We start from the raw sequence: 18,231 nt of genomic DNA, 5'->3' as shown, positions 1-18,231 counted from the left end.
ACTGACTCTGAATGCAGAGTGTGAAAAAAACATGCTGTCTGGCAGTGCAGAGCTTTAGATGGACCCAAAACTCAGTGACACCTAAGGGGACAGTGCAATATAAGGAACAGGATTAGTTGATCCAATAAAACTGATGATTTAGATTTTTTTAAGTTTGCCGTTTTACTATATAATAACGGCAAACCGAAGAGTCGTTGAATTATTCGCAGCCCCACCTGAGTGCTTTGTTGCAGAATGTGAAAAAGCTTTGAACATTCCATTCAAATTGCTTCAATACTGTGACCAAGCTGACTACCTGAGAAACTAAAATCACAATTCTTCTCCTCTGGGAGAAAAGACATCTGCCTGCATGTACTGTATCTATCAGTATATCCAAGAATGATTTCCTTAGCGTTGGAACCAGATTTGATATTTTCTGGTTGATTATCCAGCCTATGAACAGTGAACAATCTGTAGAATATTATCTTGAAAGGACCCAAATAATATCTCTTGCTGTAGTTTCTATATCATTGCTGAAAATGGTAGTGCACAGAACTACAAAACCAATGACCTAAGATGACTTTTCCTCTGTGAATGTCTGTGCATCTGAATGGTTCTAAATATGTTAATATACCAAACTGTAAATTATAGTTGTTGGAATCCCTGACATTGATAATTACAGTTATTTAAAGATTCCCGTTAGTTTCTCTGCTAAAAATAAAATAAAGTTAAAAGGCCATCCCTCCCACTTAAAAAGAGATTTATATTTAAAACTTGATAAGTCAAAGAACACATCAGTTGGTGTATTCAATTCTAAAATACCTCCCCTCTATTTTGGAACAGTGACTTTGCATCTAGCGAGGGGAGAGATGTTCTGAAAACTATAAACCATACTCTACCTTATATTGCAGATGAATTTGTTTAACGTTAGAGTGATTGTAAGGGTAGAAGCTTTTACTTTAATGTATTCTCTGCATTAAGGTAAAAAACCTTCTGTGTCCAGCCCCCACCCCCACAGCCCATCTAAATACTTACCTGAATAAAATCTCAGTCCAACGCTGTGCCCGAGAGCACTTGCTCTCTCCACTCTTTTTCCTCACTTGATATGGAGGCAGTAGTGGAAGCCATTGACTCCTGCTGCTGTCAGTTACAGTCTGTGAAGAGAGAATGGGGGTCAGGGCCAAACCGCTCTTTGTGTGTCTATGGACACACAGAGTGCTGGCTTATGATTGAGTCTGTAAAACAGCTTGCTATGTGGGCACCTGGCAGGTGGAGGACTCCAGAAGAGGAGGATTGTGGCTGCTCTGTGCAATCGTTTTGAGCAGGTAAGTATAACATGCTTGTTCTTTAAAAAAATTGTTTTACAATCACTTTGAACTCTCATGATGAGGAATTTCACAAGAGATAACCCTCTAACTTGATGTGAGGACCATCATTTTTTGGTTTATCACTATTAGGCTTGGTCTTGATGTTAAATATAATTTCCAACATAAATTCGACTTGAACATCTGGCAAACACACGAATGGTAATGGTGTTTGGCAGGCTGCTCACCCACCAAGTGCCCCATAATGCACTGCACTCTCACAGTGCACTGTGAGAGCCATGACTGGCCAAAGTAGTCTTTCTGTAGTGTGTTGGTTGAGTTTAGTGTAGTTAGTGGTGTGTTAGGAAACAGTGTAGTGTAGTCAGTGTAGTGCGGTGTTGTGAAGAGCAGTGTAGTGGAGTCAATGTTTTTTTACAGCATTTCCGCATCACCGTTGTTCCCATTTTTTCTTCTCCTTTGTTACATTTTTTTTCTTTTAATTTAATTTTTTTTTAATTTGCCAGATTGGCAGCACTTAAAATATTTAGGGCACAATTGATGTTCCCCCTTCTGTGTCGCAGGTGTTCCTTTTGCGTCAGCGGTGGTTCCCTCTTTTTTCTTTTGGCCTTTTGAATTTAAAAAAAAAAATAATTAAATTTTTTTTTTTGCCACAGCAGCAGCAAAAATATTTTGGGCATAATTGCTGTTCCCCCTTCTGCATTGCAGGTGTTCCTCCATTTTTTTGAGGGCTTTCTGAATTTATTTTAATTTTTTTCCAGCAGCAGACAACAAAATGTCTCCATAATTGCTGTTCCTCCTTCTGAGTCGTAGGTGTTCTTCCTTGCATCACCAGTGTTTGGTTTTTTTTTTTGGTTTTCTTAATTTTTTTAAATTTATTTTATTTTAATTTTATTTTTTGCAGCAGCAGTAAAAAACAAATTCACAGGACAGAGCTCCACAGGTGCAGACTCCCTGCTGACTTAAAAAATTTAATTGGTGTGGGCTTTTTTCAACATATGTGCATCAGAAGGCAGCATTGCTGTTTGTAGTCTCTTCCTGAAGCAGAGCAAAGATGGCTAAAGCACCAGACACTTGTGCACCACATGCTTGACAAGACATACAGTATGATGACCTGCCATGCAGCCAGTTGGCAACAGCACCTGAAAGACCCACATCATAAAAAAGTGCAGACTTCTTGCTCCTTATCTGGGATCTCTACCCCTACTATACCTAAAGTCTTCTCAACAGCCTCCATTTAGAAGGATGATGGTATAGCAATGGGTGCCACAGGTCCTTGCACCCAATCTGCCAGCAGTGCACCACCTGTTGATTTCAGCACAAAAATTTTGCTACCCCAGTTGCTGAAAAAAAAATACTGTCCCACCCATCCACATGCTCAGTGTCTACATGCTGGCTTGACCAAATTGCTAGTGTTACAACTGCTGCCTTTCCACCTGGTGGACTTTGCCCCCTTCCGTGAATTTGCAGAATGTGCTTTACCAGAGTGGCAGGTTCCGAAAGGAAATTTCTTTTCACGTAAGACCATTCCAGCTCTGTACCATCATGTGGAAGGCAATGTTTTCACCTCGTTGGACAGGGCGGTCCTCAGCAAGGTCCACATTACTGTTGACATGTGGTCCAGCAGGCATGGTCAAGGACGTTACTTTTCCTTCATGGTGCACTAGGTAACTCTACTGGCAGCTGGGAAGGATGCAGGACAGGGTTCAGTGCTGGAGCTTATTCATCCACCATGCCTCCAAAAAGCTGGTGATAATTCTGCCACATCTCTCTGCCCCACCCCCTCACTCTTCCTCTATGGCCTTTTCTGCTGAATTATCCTCTGAACCAGCAGTGCTCCCTAAGCTTTCAAGGGGCTACGCAAGCAGCTGGTCTGTCTAGAGGACAGGAGCCACACCAGGGTAGAGATTTTGTCAACTCTGCAGGGGCAGGCTCAGAGGTGGTTGATGCCACGGCAGCCTGAGTGGTTGTATGTGACAATGGCACCAACCTTCTCTCCGCCCTCCAACAGGGACACTTGACACATGTTCCATGCTTGGCACACGCCCTGAATTTGGTGATGCAGCATTTCTTGAACAAGTACCTAGGCTTACAAGATCTTCTGAAGCAGGCCAGAAAAGTCTGTTGCCATTTCTGGCGGTAATACACACCCAGTGTTCAGCTGGCTGACATTTAAGGGGAATTCAGCCGGCCCACCAACCGCCTCATTTGTGACATGCCCACCAGGTGGAACTCAACATTGGCAATGCTGCAGCAGCTGCACACGCAGCAGAGGGTAATCAATGAGTACCTGTTTGAGTATGGCACAAGGGCAGGCTCAGGGGAGCTTGGCTTCTTTTCGCCTCACCAGTGGCAGCTGATAAAAGATGCATGCACTGTCCTGTCCCCATTTGAGGAGGCTACAAGGATGGTAACAATGCATGCATCAGTGACAGTATCCTTCTAGTCTAGATCTGTCTGAGAAAGAGGTGAGCCGCGACAATGCATGCATCAGTGACATTTTCCTTCTAGCTTAGACCTGTCTGAGAAAGAGGTCTGAGGAAGAAGCTCCGCTTTGAAACGCGTTACCGCCCATTTACATCACAATGCTCCAACGTCTGACGTCACGTCTGCCCCGGCACCATTTGTTTTCCAAGCTGGTTTCCCTACTGCTGCCAGCCACTCCAGGAGATCCATTCCAGCTACCAGTCAGATGCTAGGACTCTCCTTGTGCTACACTGGCTCCCGGGATTCTTTTTGGACCACGTCACTGGTGACATGCTCATAATGTTCATACTTCTAATGAGTTGCCAATTGTTTATCTTGCATACAATTACTACGATTAATGCTGCACTTAGTCTGGTGCCCCTCTATTCTCTCTCCTTGCTAACAGAGTCCAGCTTTACTCTGAGAGTGCTGCCACTGATGCTGCTGTCCATTGTCCACTGCTTTTTGGGAATACTTACAGCCTGTTCCCCCCTCTCTCCCCTTCCTTCTTCCCATACCAATTGGACTTTATTGATGACTTTTTAGATTGGTGAACTTTCTAGTAAGATCCATTATACCCCTCCAGCGCCAAATATTTACTTATTGTAACCAGAGGACTAAGAATATCATGCCTCCTCAAACTTACGCTGCATGGACTCCCTGGTTCTCAAAAGCCTGTGAAAGGACCCGAGGATTCATGGTATTAAGAAGAGAGATCATTACTGGTTGGCAACCCTTCTTGACCCACATTACAAGGGTAAAGTTGCAGAGATCATCCTGCCTTTGCAGTGGGAGCAGAGGATAAAACATCTTCAGGATACCTTGAAGAAAAATTTGTGTAACACCTTTCCAGACATTGGGAGGTTACCATTTACTGGACAACCTGTTTCTGAGGCTTTGTTCGATCAAAGGAAGAGTTGTGGAGAAAGCCGCCGGCTGACCGATGCCTTTAAACAATTCTTTAGTCCTCAGCGCCAAGGGCTGTTATGTTTAAGCACTCATTGGCAGCGTCTGCATCATATGCTGCAGGATTATCTAGGGGCAAGAGCAGACTTAGAGACCTTTCCAACTGAGGATCCATTGGGTTACTGGGTCTTGAGGATGGATCACTGACCAGAACTTGCTCAATATGCAGTCAAGCTACTGGCTTGTCCTGCATCCAGTGTGCTTATCAAACATACATTCTGTCAGAACATTAGCTCTGAGAAAATAATCAGTATATAATTTATGAAAACAGGTGGGAATCTGGAATTAAGGAGATACCCTACTAATTTTCATAAATCAACTGATAATCTGAATTCTTTATTTGTGCTAACTTGAAGATAAAGTGAAAAGCAAGAATGTGCAAAAATAAATATTTATTTATAATAAAAACAAATGCAAAATGGTAATCAAATATAATCGGTGATGTTAAATAATAAACAAATCAAAATAACAGAACAATGATCTAATCAAAAATAATGGTTAGAAATTCGAACCAGCAATTATTTTAAAATATTAATGAAATAAAATCATCTGTCTACAAACACATAATAGGAAATTATCAATAACTCAGCAGCATATGACAACAGCTATGCAAATTGACCACGTGATCTCTCTACAACCAGATATTCAAAGTTCAACGTGTACTTTGGCATGAATTAATTTGGAATGCCATACACAGGCCAGTCCAATAAGCTTAGAATCTAAGGTCAAGATCAAATGTTCCACTAAGTTGTCTACTTTGTCATATATACCCAGCTAAACCATTGACTAGAAGCTGAAATTATCTTTGGGGATATTTAAAAGAAAATCCTCCCCCCAGAGAATTGAAATGAAAATAATTTATACAACAGTTAAAAGTATTTCACATCAACTCCGGTGTTAACCATAACCCATATCAGACTAAACGGTTTATTTGGACATATAGGTCAGCATAGATTGCCTACAGAGGAATGAAAGTTATATCAGTGATATCAGCTTTTGGCCAGCTTGCATCTGTGTGTGTCCAACTGTTGTTTTCTTCTCTCCTGTCTTGTGCCCCTCTGTCTGTCTCCTAACTTTTATCATCCCAAAAACCCTAGGGGGGCATAGCTTATCTCACCTAATTATGACTTCTCACTAGGTCATTTTCTTTCCTAATTACTTGAAAGGGACAGTATAGGATTTGGATTTTTCTTACTGCCTCCTGTGCCATGTCAGAAGTTGACCTCTAACCTTTGGCTGGTAAGAATACAATACATTTAAGAGGTAAGTGCTCTTTTGACAGAACTGGTTAGACAGACTGGGACCAGTGTCACTGAAAATAATGTATTGTTTAAGTGATTCTGGAGAAAAAAAAAATTCTACCTATACATCTTACAGACATTCATTGAAGTCATTTGTACTGAGATTTCCTAAATATCTAACTTGTAATATAATGGACTTGACCTAATTATTTACAGTGGGGATCGAAAGTTTGGGCACCCCAGCTAAAAATTTGTATTAATGTGCATAAAGAAGCCAAGGAAAGATGGAAAAATCTCCAAAAGGCATCAAATTACAGATTAGACATTCTTATAATATGTCAACAAAAGTTAGATTTTATTTCCATCATTTACACTTTCAAAATAACAGAAAACAAAAAAATGGCGTCTGCAAAAGTTTGGGCACCCTGCAGAGTTAATATCTTGTACTGCCCCCTTTGGCAAGTATCACAGCTTGTAAACGCTTTTTGTAGCCAGCCAAGAGTCTTTCAGTTCTTGTTTGAGGTATCTTTGCCCATTCTTCCTTACAAAAGTCTTCCAGTTCTTTGAGATTTCTGGGCTGTCTGTCACGCACGGCTCTTTTAAGGTCTATCCATAGATTTTCAATGATGTTGAGGTCAGGAGATTGTGAAGGCCATGGCAAAACCTTCAGTTTACGCCTCTTGATGTAATCCCCCGTGGATTTCGAGGTGTGTTTAGGATCATTATCCATTTGTAGAAGCCATCCTCTCTTTAACTTCAACTTTTTCACAGATGACATCAAGTTACCATCCAAAATTTGCTAAAATTTTATTGAATCCATTTTTCCTTCTACTCGTGAGATGTTCCCTGTGCCACTGGCTGCAACACAACCCCAAAGCATGATTGATCCAACCCCATGCTTAACAGTTGGACAGAGGTTCTTTTCATTCAATTCTGTGCCCCTTCTTCTCCAAACGTACCTTTGCTCATTCCGGCCAAAAAGTTCAATTTTAACCTCATCGGTCCACAGAACTTGTTTCCAAAATGCATCAGGCTTGTCTATATGTTCATTTGCAAAGTTCAAACGATGATTTTTGTGGTGAGGACGTAGAAGAGGTTTTCTTCTGATGACTCTTCCATGAAGACTATATTTGTACAAGTATCTCTTTATAGTAGAATAGTGACCACAACTCCAGTGTCTGCCAGATCTTTCTGGAGGGATCGTGCAGTCAAACGTGGGTTTTGAATTGTTTTTCTCACAATCCTGCGAGCTGTTCTGTCTGATATTTTTCTTGGTCTTCCAGATGTTGCTTTAACTTCCACTGTTCCTGATGACTGCCATTTCTTAATTACATTCCGAACAGAGGATATTGACATCTGAAAACGCTTTGCTATCTTCTTATAGCCTTCTCCAGCTTTGTGAGCGTCAACTATTTTCAGTTTCAGTTTTCTAGACAACTGCTTAGAAGAACCCATGGTGCTGATTGTTGGGGCAAGGTCAGATGAGTCTGGGCATTTAAAACCTTTGAGATTGACATAACCTGGTCTTCCCAGACGATGATTGAGAACAATCCATGACACTGGCAGGTCTCAGCTTGGCAAAGGGGGCAGTGCATGCTATAAATTCTGCAGGGGGCCCAAACTTTTGCAGACGCCATTCTTTTTTCTGTTATTTTGAAAGTGTAAATGATGGAAATAAAATCTAACTTTTGTTGACATATTATAAGAATGTCTAATCTGTAATTTGATGCCTTTTGGAGATTTTTCCATCTTTCCTTGGCTTCTTTATGCACATTAATACAAATTTTTAGCTGGGGTGCCCAAACTTTCGATCCCCACTGTATCACGTTGAAAACATAATATCCACCAGATATACCAATATGTATTAACTGTTAAAACCAATTAATATAGATAAAGTATATGTGTATATGGAGATAGAATATAGAAATGTAAAAACCCAAATTACTTAGTTACGCAAGTATTAACTTCATGCAATAATAATAATAATGCAGCTGACATTTTTGGTTAAAATAATCCTGTCAAATAATAATATCATATGCAATGTAACATTTAATATGAACTCTTTTACAGACGTTTATAGAAAAAAAATCGACACATGGAGTCCTCAGTTTATCTTGGTATCATGTCTAGTCTTTATCTTGTAGTTGCTGGTACAATCATACCCCCCCAAATATATAACCTGGGAAAGTATGCTGTAAGAAACTGGGAATGTCTGCTATAAGAACCTCTGTTCAAAAACCATGAAAATAGAATATAAAGAACAAAATGGCTTCTAGTATGCTCATGTAGAGATGATAAGTTCAGGCCTTCCATTTTAATTCTGTGAGACTTTGGAGGGACCCCACAGTAAACGTTTTTTAAAAAAAGGGCATGGGGTGCCCCCTAAATTCCTACCAGACCCTTGATCCGAGCACAGGCATGGAAGGCCAGAAAAGGGGGGCGCCCCCCCTCCCTGCAGCTTACCATGCCACGTGCCCTCGGCATTGGGATGGTGTTCCTATGCCGATGAATACAAGGGCCTCTTCCCCACAACCCTTGTCCAGTGGTTGTGGGGGGCTGTGGGCAGGGGGGCTTATTAGCCTCAGGGTACCCCTTTAAATAATGGGGCAACCTGATGCTACCCCCCTCCCTTGTGAATGAGTAAAGGGTACTTGTACCCCTACCCACTCACTAAAAGGTTAAATTTGCAAAAATAAACATGCCAGACTTTTGAAAAGTCCTTGTTTTGAACAAAAAAACAAAACAACAGTTTTTGACAAGTCCTTTGTTTTTGAAAAAAGCGAAAACAATTAAAACAAAACAAAACAACAGTTTTTGACAAGTCCTTTATTTAACCACTTGCCCTCCAGAGGATTTACCCCCCTTCCTGACCATGCCATTTTTTGCTGTTCGGCACTGTGCTAATTCAACTGGTAATTGTGTGGTCATGCAATGCTGTACCCAAACAAAATTTATGTCCTTTTTTTCACACAAACAGAGCTTTCTTTTGGTGGTATTTGATCACCTCTGAAATTTTTATTTTTTACACTATAAACAAAAAAAGACCAAATATTTGGAAAAAAAACAAATTTTTTCTCTTTTAGTTATAAAAAATATCCAATAAACTCAAAGTTAGTCATTAATTTAGGCTAAAATGTATTTTGCTACATGTCTTTGGTGAAAAAAAAATCTCAATACATGTATATTAATTGGTTTGTGTGAAAGTTATAGCGTCTACAAACTATGGTATATATACTGGAATTTACGTAGCTTTTACTTTCTGACTGCCTATCACATTTCTTGAGGTGCTAAAATGCCTGGGCAGTACAATCTCCCCCCCAAATAACCCCTTTTTGGAAAGTAGACACCCCAAGGATTTTGCAATGATGTATGTTGAGTCCATGGAACATTTTATTTTTTGCCACAAATTTTTAGAATATGACAATTTTTTTTTTCATTTTTTTGTACACAAAGTTGTTACTTTAATGATATATTGATTATGCATGCAATGGGTATATGTGGAATAACACCCCAAAACACATTCTCCTGCTTCTTCTGAGTATGGGGATACCACATGTGAGAGACTTTTTGGCAGCCTAACTACATACAAGCCCCCAAAATCCAGTGACCACCTCCAGGCTTTCAAAGGACATATTTCCTCATATCACTTCCCCACTACTTATCACAGGTTTGGAGGCTCTAAAAGCCAGGATAATACAAACACCGCACCCAAGTGACCCCCTCTCAGAAAGTAGATACCTCAAGGAATTTGATAAGAGGCATGGTGAGTATTTTGTAGATATCATTTTTGTCACAGGGTTTTGAAAAAGAAAAAAAAAATATTTTTTCTTTTTCAAAACCCTGTGACAAAAATGTTTTGTTTTATTTCTTTGTTTTCCAAAACCATGTGGCAACAAATGAGATCTGCAAAACACTTACCATGCCTCTTAGCAAATACTTTGGAGTGTCTACTTTCCAAAAAGGGGTCATTTGGAGGGCTTGCTTCTACTATCCTGGCATTTCAGGGCCAACATTAGAAGCTTATGCAACACATCACCCACTCTTGAAGACCAAGCCTTTTCTGACACTTTTTGTTCACTTGAAAAAACATTTTTTTTTTCTAGAAAATTACTTCAAACCCCCAAACATTATATATTTTTTAAAGGAGAGGCCCTAGAGAATAAAACGGTGGGTATTGACATTTTTCACACATTTGCGCAGCAAATTTTCAATCGTAAATCTTTTGGGGAAAATATACTTTTTAAAATTTTAATGCATAATATATTGCCCAATTGTTTGATAAAATATAAAAGATGATGTTACACTGAGTAAATAGATACCAAATATGACATGCTTTAAAATTGGGTATGCCTGTGAAATGCGATAGGCGATGCTTTAATAGCCTTTACAGGTCACCAATTTATATTTACACAGGTCTAGTGCTAGAATTACTGCCCTCGATTTGACGTTCGCTGCGATATCTCACATGTATGGTGCAATCGTCACGGGGTCAACGCTTGCGCATGCAGGTGCGCAGGAAGGCAAGGGTGCTTTTTTTTAGTTATTTTGCTTTCTTAAAATAGTTTTTACACTGTCCTTTCACTTTTTTTGGATCACATTTAATGCTATCACAGGGAATGCAAATATCCCCTATTACTTCAATGGGCATTGTCATATATTCTTTTTTGAGAAATCTGGGGTCTGTCAGACTCTAGATATCTCCTCTGCCCTTACATTATCTAATCTCACCAAGATCGGTGTGATCAGATGCTTTCCCAATTTAAAAATTGTGCTGTTTATATCCTGCGAAACTGAAGTGATTAAATGCTCGTAGCTTCCGATTTCTTAGACTATAGAGATGATTGGAGCCATTCTGGTCTCTGACCAGCTCTATGGTCAGCCAGTGGAACTGCTGGCTGCATTCTAGGATTCCCCTGGGAGACAGGAGAGCCCAAGAAAACTGTGGAAGGCAGCAGGAGGGGGGGGGGGGTGACTCTTCCTGCTGCTCGTAAAAACAATTCAGCAGCTAACTGGCCACTGGAATTGATTTTACATGAAAGTTGACCAGCTGAAAAAAACAATACCAGGATGATGCCTGTAGCTGCAGGCATCATCCCAGTATAACCACTCAAAGTCCAGCGACGTACCAGTACATTGCTGGTCCATGTTGGTCTGTATGTAATAGCAGAGAGCATGGGCGTATGATGAATTGGCTCTGTGGATCAATATGACCGCAATTCATTCTTTTTTGTAATGTCCATGTTGAGGGTTAGGCCCAAAAGAGTTTTAAATTCAGAAACCATGATAGATTTCCATGCAAATTGTCTGGAAAGAGCTGAATTTGGGTGGGCGGCAATGTATTGTTGTGCGTATAAATTGCCTTGGCCCACGATCAGTTGATACAAGTCTTCCATGAAAAACAGAGGTGGGGGTAAACACTAGTGCTGGCAGCGAATGGGGCCGATCCTGCTAACTCTGCGTTTTTGGGGACACTATACAAAGGAGGCACTAATATAGTTCTGTACGTGATCAATATCTTGATCCGTACAAACACTATACTAGTGGTGGTGATCAGCGACCTATAGCGTAAGTGCGATATTGTGCGCGCAATCTAATGCTAGCTGACCCTGGCTGGGAGGGACACTTACTGACCCTGGCACTATCTGATGTCACTAGTGGCAGTAATACAGTGATCAGTGAAAAATTCTATATACTTACACTGTACTAATGGCACTGGTTGGGTGACGGGTGATCAATGGGTTAATAGGGGCAATCAAAGGGTTAAATGTGCTAATCTAACACATGAATGTAAAATGTAGCTTTTACTCAGTGCCGTGTTCTCTCTTCTCTCCCTGGACAAACAGGTGGGGGGGCAGTGGGGGGCTCAGGAGTGTTCACACCCCAAAATAGAAGTGAAGCAATTTTACTTTGCTTTGCCAAGAGCTGCTACTCACCTGTAAAATGCGGTTAAGCGGTTGACAGTAGTTAAAAAAAAACCTCTTAAAAACATTTTTTTTAAATTCTCAATATGGTTTTTTTTTAAAACTTTTTTTAATTATAATTTTTTTAATACTTTTATCAGAATAGTACAATGGTTCCATAGTAACAGTGTACTACTGTGGGGGGGGGGGGGGGGGGTGATCAGGGAATTTTTTTTTTCACTTTGCTTTGCAGGAGAGATAAAGTTAATTTCTCCTGCAATACAAAGCTTGCTGTCATGAACCGAACTCATTCATGTGACAACTGTGGGCCAATCACAGCTCACTAGGAAGAGGAGCAGAGCTGTTATGAGTGAGATTGGTTCATAACAGCTTTGCTTACATAGCGATCACATGATCACTGGGATCTTCATTCCGCTGGACACAGCAGTCGCTGTTGGTCACAGTTAGTACAGTCAAACCGACGTACGAGTATAGGTACGGGTACGTCACTTTGCTGTAGCTGCCGCCCTGCCACAGTACATTGCGGGCGGGTGGACGGGTGGGTGGCAAGGAGTTAAAAAAAGCGAAAAAATTGTACCAGCATTGTAGTCCATTGTCAGTCACAGCGTGCTGTGTTTTCACGATGACGTCAACTCGCCAAAATAAAAAAAACCCTGAAGCCCAGTGACCCGTACACGCCCGCTGAGCACTCACTGCAATCTGATATTTATGGGTCAGATGTAAACAAATGGGCAGAGCTAGTGCTGACGTCATTGCTAGTTCCACCCAATTGCTTACATCTGACCGGCAACTGTCAGACCTGCCACCAACAAGTGACATCACCACCTATGTCACCACTAGCTGTGCCCAATTGTTGATGACAGTTCTGACAGTTGTTGGTCGGACATAAGCAATTGGGCAGAGTTGGGGGTGACATCACCACTAGCTCCGCCCAATTGTTTATATCTGACCTGTAAATGCCAGATGCAGCGAGTGCTCGGTGGGTGTGAACGGGCCGGCGGGCTTTCTTTTTTATTTTGGCAAGTTGGCGTCGTTGTGAGAACGTTGGGCGCTGTGATTGACGATAGATCAGACCCTTACACTGTACTAATGGCACTGGTTGGGTGACGGGTGATCAATGGGTTAATAGGGGCAATCAAAGGGTTAAATGTGCTAATCTAACACATGAATGTAAAATGTAGCTTTTACTCAGTGCCGTGTTCTCTCTTCTCTCCCTGGACAAACAGGTGGGGGGGCAGTGGGGGGCTCAGGAGTGTTCACACCCCAAAATAGAAGTGAAGCAATTTTACTTTGCTTTGCCAAGAGCTGCTACTCACCTGTAAAATGCGGTTAAGCGGTTGACAGTAGTTAAAAAAAAACCTCTTAAAAACATTTTTTTTAAATTCTCAATATGGTTTTTTTTTAAAACTTTTTTTAATTATAATTTTTTTAATACTTTTATCAGAATAGTACAATGGTTCCATAGTAACAGTGTACTACTGTGGGGGGGGGGGGGGGGGGTGATCAGGGAATTTTTTTTTTCACTTTGCTTTGCAGGAGAGATAAAGTTAATTTCTCCTGCAATACAAAGCTTGCTGTCATGAACCGAACTCATTCATGTGACAACTGTGGGCCAATCACAGCTCACTAGGAAGAGGAGCAGAGCTGTTATGAGTGAGATTGGTTCATAACAGCTTTGCTTACATAGCGATCACATGATCACTGGGATCTTCATTCCGCTGGACACAGCAGTCGCTGTTGGTCACAGTTAGTACAGTCAAACCGACGTACGAGTATAGGTACGGGTACGTCACTTTGCTGTAGCTGCCGCCCTGCCACAGTACATTGCGGGCGGGTGGACGGGTGGGTGGCAAGGAGTTAAAAAAAGCGAAAAAATTGTACCAGCATTGTAGTCCATTGTCAGTCACAGCGTGCTGTGTTTTCACGATGACGTCAACTCGCCAAAATAAAAAAAACCCTGAAGCCCAGTGACCCGTACACGCCCGCTGAGCACTCACTGCAATCTGATATTTATGGGTCAGATGTAAACAAATGGGCAGAGCTAGTGCTGACGTCATTGCTAGTTCCACCCAATTGCTTACATCTGACCGGCAACTGTCAGACCTGCCACCAACAAGTGACATCACCACCTATGTCACCACTAGCTGTGCCCAATTGTTGATGACAGTTCTGACAGTTGTTGGTCGGACATAAGCAATTGGGCAGAGTTGGGGGTGACATCACCACTAGCTCCGCCCAATTGTTTATATCTGACCTGTAAATGCCAGATGCAGCGAGTGCTCGGTGGGTGTGAACGGGCCGGCGGGCTTTCTTTTTTATTTTGGCAAGTTGGCGTCGTTGTGAGAACGCTGGGCGCTGTGATTGACGATAGATTACAACGATGGTACCATTGAGGGCACGTAGTCTGATAAGCCGGAGGGAGGGGGAGGGCGCTCGTTCGCCCCCAACCACCTTACCTGGCCTGCCAGGCCTGTGCTTGGATCAAGGCTCTGGTAGGAATTTAGGAGGGAGCCCATGCTTTTTTCCCCCCATTTTTTTGGGGTGGGGTTCCTCCTAAAAGCCCTACCAGACCTAAAGGGCCTAGAATGGCTTTTAGGGGGAGACCCCACACACTTTCTGCCCCCATTTTTGGGGGGGTGGGGTTCCCCTTAAAAGTTCTATTAGGCCTAAAGGGTCTGCTATGGCTTTTAAGAGGAACCTCACGTACTTTTTAAAAAAAATGTTTTACTGTGGGGTCCCTTATAATTCCTCTGTGGCGAGCAGCTGGGAGCGCTGAGCACAGATGAAGCATGAAACGACTGCACCTGCGCTCCAAGCCTCATTGTGAAGCCGAGTTCCGGTTTACAACTTCCGGTTTCCGGCTTCTGCAGCACCGCCGCCGAGGGGACAGATGCAGGAGAGGTCCGCTCTCCTCTGCTGAGAGGGGACTCGGGGGGACAGTAAGTATTGTATACAACACGTCCTATCACTATAATGGAGTACAGGGGAGCTGGGATATACATTACTGTATACATGTCATATCACTATAATGGAGTACAGGGGAGGGGGGATATACATTACTGTATACATGTCATATCACTATAATGGAGTACAGGGGAGCTGGGATATACATTACTGTATACATGTCATATCACTATAATGGAGTACAGGGGAGCTGGGATATACATTACTGTATACATGTCATATCACTATAATGGAGTACAGGGGAGGGGGGATATACATTACTGTATACATGTCATATCACTATAATGGAGTACAGGGGAGCTGGGATATACATTACTATATACATGTCATCACTATAATGGAGTACAGGGGAGCTGGGATATACATTACTGTATACATGTCATATCACTATAAAGGAGTACAGGGGAGCTGGGATATACATTACTGTATACATGTCATATCACTATAATGGAGTACAGGGGAGGGGGGATATACATTACTGTATACATGTCATATCACTATTATGGAGTATAGGGGAGCTGGGATATACATTACTGTGTACATGTCATATCACTATGATGGACTACAGGGGAGCTGGGATATACATTACTGTGTACATGTCATATCACTATAATGGAGTACAGGGGAGCTGGGATATACATTACTGTGTACATGTCATATCACTATAATGGAGTACAGGGGAGCTGGGATATATATTACTGTATACATGTCATATCACTATAATGGAGTACAGGGGAGCTGGGATATACATTACTGTATACATGTCATATCACTATAATGGAGTACAGGGGAGCTGGGAAATACATTACTGTATACATGTCATATCACTATAATGGAGTACAGGGGAGCTGGGATATACATTACTGTATACATGTCATATCACTATAATGGAGTACAGGGGAGCTGGGATATACATACTGTATACATGTCATATCACTATAATGGAGTACAGGGGAGCTGGGATATACATTACATGTCATATCACTATAATGGAGTACAGGGGAGGGGGATATACATTACTGTATACATGTCATATCACTATAATGGAGTACAGGGGAGCTGGGATATACATTACTGTATACATGTCATATCACTATAATGGAGTACAGGGGTGCTTGGATATATATTACTGTGTACAGTTTTATATTTTGGACTATTTATTCTGAAGGAAAATGTAATTTCATAAGCTTTAAGGGAGCATGGTTGGGGCGGGCCGGGGGTGGGGTTGGGGGCGGACCTGGGCAAGGTTGGGTGGGGCAACTGGTGGAGAGTAAGTTTTGTGACCGGCTAGTAGTAGGTCTGGATGCAAAATTTTAACCTATGCCTTATAACCTTCCTAACAGACCTAAAGGGCCTGGTGTGGGTTAAGGGGGACCCCACGCTGTTTTTTTTGTAAAAAAAAAATGTAGTTTTTAGGGTTTTAATTTTATATTTATTTATTGATTTTTATTTTTTTAAACGTCAGTCCTCCTGCAGCAGGTTCTATACATTGTACAAATGTGCAACTTTGCAGGTAGTTTAAGGGGACCCCCAGGCATGATATTTAAAGGAATTTTTCTTTTTTTTTTTATTTCCCAAAAATGACTGCTCCTTTAAAATGGTACTGTTTGAAAAAAAGATTTCACTGATTCATGTCCGTCAGGGCAGTAGCTGAGTCCCCATACCCCTTTTATGGTCAATACCTTGCTTATAAACCTTCAAAATGGGAACTTTTGAATTTACAAGTTCGAGTCCCATAGACTTGCATTGAGTTTGAAGTTCACCGTCAAACTTTCGTTAGGTTCACATGTTCAACTGCGCACCGAACAGGGGAGAGTTTGGCTCTTCACTAATCCCTATCTATTGAGACATTTGGGTTAAAAATGTTTTGCCATTCACTTCAGAATTCTATCTATTTTTCAGTCCTGTTTGTCTTTTTTAGCCTCAACACTTTCTTCCCTTTTAAAACTGTTTTCTGTTGAAGAGAAAGATCTTTTTTATACACTTGTCCTAACATTTTCAGGTGCTTTCCACCAAAAAAGAGATTGTTATAAACCTTTGACACATGTGGATACTAAATTTGGCACAAAGAAAGCTGACATATATTTTGTCTTTCAGATCATTCATATACTCAAACAGAATTTTTAGATAATGCTGATGTTGCTAGAATCACTCCATGAACCCATTTTTAATATTAGAATTTTCACATGAGTGCTTTTTCTACATTAGCTAGGCAGGGGTAGTTTTTTTCATCTGGTCCTTTCTGCTGATTTTTTTTCCATTTTAGTGTTACTAGTATGAAAAAACTATTTTGAACAGTGTATCATGCATTTTATCCTAAAACTTCTTTGTGACTTTTACATTTTCATAATTTAAAGGGAATTTGATAACTTTGAAAAAATCATACAGATGCCTGTTTTATGCACCCTTTCTATGATTCAAGCAGAATTCTGACCATAATAATTCTCCATTTCCTCTAATGCCCCCTACACACTATCAGAAAATCGGATGAACGATCGTCTGATTATCATTGATTGTACGCAGCTGGTCAAAAGCGATGTGCTTTTATGCATGAGAAAAATATTGTACGATAAAGGCATTGCGTACGAACGTTGTAGCTTAGCTGTGGAAGTGATGTAATGTACGTGTGACCCTGTAGCCACACTTTTCGGTGTCATATTTGTTATCCCCCCTCGACGAATCTTTTGTGACAAATTTTCGGAATAGTCATGGATACCGTATCCGAATGTTCTGAAAATACTGCAATTGCCATTATGGGTTTTGGAATTATGGCCATACAGAGGCAACAGAGGAAAAAGACAAAAAGGAGGCTGTGGTGAAAGAAATGGCTGCTGAGGCGTGACCACTATTCCCACTTGTCTCTGTTGAGAGAATTGCATGAGAACAATGCAGATGATTTTAGAAATTATTTGTGAATGAATGACAACTGCTTTAATCAATCAATCAAATCTTGACTGCAGTAAAGTCACACATTGCAAAGATGAATACCATTCTCAGAGAAGCAATCAGTGCGGAGCAACGTTTGATTGCCACACTACAGTATCTTGCAACAGGGCAAAGCCTGCAGGATTTGAAATTCACCACTGGCATTTCACCACAAGCCCTTGGAGTAATAATTCCAGAGACCTGCAGGGCCATCAAAGTCCTACAGGATGAATACATTAAGGTACAAGTCATTTCTTAATTTGTACATTAGATATCAAAAATCATTAATGCTCATGTATTTTTATGGAAAATAATGTCTTTCTGAATTTCCTTCATAAAGTTTAGAAAATACCTATACTAAAGTGTTTTGTGTATATTGTCTTACCAATATTTTTTCTTCTTTTGTTGAGTACAGTTTCCAAGCAATTCTTGGAGTGGAAGGAAGCT

The sequence above is a fragment of the Staurois parvus genome, unplaced genomic scaffold (assembly GCF_062004578.1).
Source record: "Staurois parvus isolate SC_StPar_1 unplaced genomic scaffold, SC_StPar_1.0 ptg000414l, whole genome shotgun sequence".
NCBI lineage: Eukaryota > Metazoa > Chordata > Amphibia > Anura > Ranidae > Staurois > Staurois parvus.
This window is presented reverse-complemented; position numbering follows the sequence as displayed.